A 2,571-nucleotide genomic window follows, 5' to 3' on the forward strand; every position below is an offset into this window, starting at 1 on the left:
AGAACCACAGCAGAAAGGTTCCGGGATTCATTGGAGTCACCGCTAGTAGGAGCTGTCCACTGCTGAATAATGCTCTCTATTCATTAGAAGTTCTCTTATTCATCACAAACAGTGCTAATAGCAGACACCAAAACGTAAACATAAATGTAAGATTGGGTCCACATTCGCAATTATAACCATAGTAGAAGTTTTAAAGCTGACCACACATTATACAATTTTATTGTTCAATTTCCTTTAGAATTACCTTCAACTATGTATGTCACTCACACGCTTTTACATTCGGTTGGCTTTTTACTTTTCACATCTTATTTTTCACTTTTTGTTTTTGCTTTTCATTTTTATTGTTACTTTTTCACGTTCTGCCAGCGTTTGGTTGGCATACACCATGCTTCCCATCATACAATGCACTTCCTTAGTCACTTTATGATTTTATTCACAGTGCACGTTCTTACACACACACTTCGCATTTTCCCTTGCACCTTATTTTTTATTTGTAGTATTATTGAATACTACAAATTATGTACTACCATTTTCTCACATTAGTACACTTTTACATATACATTAACAAAATACTATTTTGCTTTGATTCTATTTTTATTTTTATACCTTTAATTTCATGGGACACAAACAACACTTTGAAATACCCGTACATTGACATTTTCATATACGTCAGTCTCAATATATACAACTAAAAACACTTACAATGATGATTTGATTATTAATTTATTAATGGCTACTAATGGTTGTTTGTTGCAGGTGTGTACCCTTTCGCCCCCTAGGAGGCGTGCACAAGTGTGGCTCCTTGTAAGCCCCTTGGGGTTGGCTCCTCTTTCCTGGGAGGGTGGGGGCGGCCTGTGCACCCTTCGATTCTCCAATGGCTCCGACCATCTTAGAATTTGAAACACTCATTTCATCCTTTAACGGTATAATCCACTACTATGATTTATTTAATGTGATGAATGACGATAAGTTTTATAATTCTGAATACATGTATTATATTTTTTAGATCCAAATGTGCCCCCTGAAGAGACCGTATCTAGGTCGAAACGCGTTGGGGCTTGCATATTATACAACACCATGTAATGTAATGATGTGTCAAATGTATTTCCTACCGTTTTATGGAATATGAACTCTATCATTGGATCGGACTATTATATGTACATACTGTATTCAACCAAATGATTTTATTGGACATCTTGTTAATAAATTGTCTCTCCAATACCATCTAGAAATAATTTCTGTGATGTTGTACATTGCTGTTTTAAAGCCCCACTGGGGGGGAACAAACCTTATTTTAGATAAACCATTCTCGGGGTGTGCAGCTCCTTTGGTCTCTTTCATATGTGTCTTTCCTATTGTATTTATTATTATGCTTCCCTCGGCAAGCTGGAGGGGCAGCAACAGCCCATTCAAGGAGCCCTACTCCAGATCCAGCAGCACCTCGTCATCAGAAGGTAAGACCACAGATCCACGGATCGCCGCCTTCCTGTTCGATCTAAAGGAAAATAAAATTGTATAATATTTGGCCAGCCTTATGCCCCGTACACACGGTCGGACTTTGTTCGGACATTCCGACAACAAAATCCTAGGATTTTTTCCGACGGATGTTGGCTCAAACTTGTCTTGCATACACACGATCACACAAAGTTGTCGGAAAATCCGATCGTTCTAAACGCGGTGACGTAAAACACGTACGTCGGGACTATAAACGGGGCAGTGGCCAATAGCTTTCATCTCTGTATTTATTCTGAGCATGCGTGGCACTTTGTCCGTCGGATTTGTGTACACACGATCGGAATTTCCGACAATGGGTTTTGTTGTCGGAAAATTTTATATCCTGCTCTCAAACTTTGTGTGTCGGAAAATCTGATGGAAAATGTGTGATGGAGCCTACACATGGTCGGAATTTCCGACAACAAGGTCCTATCACACATTTTCCGTCGGAAAATCCGACTGTGTGTACGGGGCATTAGGGTGATACCATTTATTGGCGAAGCTTTCTAAGAAGGCTGACCTCTTCTTCAGGAAAGGTGACATTGCACTGGTTGCCACCTCATCCCTTTTGGGGTTAAAGCAGGCAATACGGAGGTGACCTATCCACCAGGCATCACTTCTCAGAATGTCAGCAAAGTCTGATGCTTGTGTGAGCTCAGCCTGTCATAGGGTTGCCACCTCATCCCTCTAAATCCGAACACGTATGAATTACACAAGTTCTGAGGCTAATTTAATGCAGATTAGCCAACAAGTGAGTTTAATTACCACCTTAATTAGCCACAGAACCTGTGTAATTCATATGTGTTTGGGTTTAAAGGGATGAGGTGGCAACCCTAAGACAGGCTGAGGTCACACAAGCATCAGACTTTGCTGACATTCTGAGAAGTGATGCCTGGTGGATAGGCCACCTCCTTATTGCCTGCTTTAACCCCATAAGTACATACACTGCACATGGTTGTAGGGTGGCTGTGGCGCAGCCCTATTCACTTGAATGAGTCACGTTCGGCAGAAGTACTGCCTGCTGAATTCAACAGCTGCAAAGCATGATGATCACGGCCTGTTTACAATCCCATCCAG

Source organism: Aquarana catesbeiana, linkage group LG01, assembly GCF_042186555.1.
Source record: "Aquarana catesbeiana isolate 2022-GZ linkage group LG01, ASM4218655v1, whole genome shotgun sequence".
Taxonomy (NCBI): Eukaryota; Metazoa; Chordata; class Amphibia; order Anura; family Ranidae; genus Aquarana; species Aquarana catesbeiana.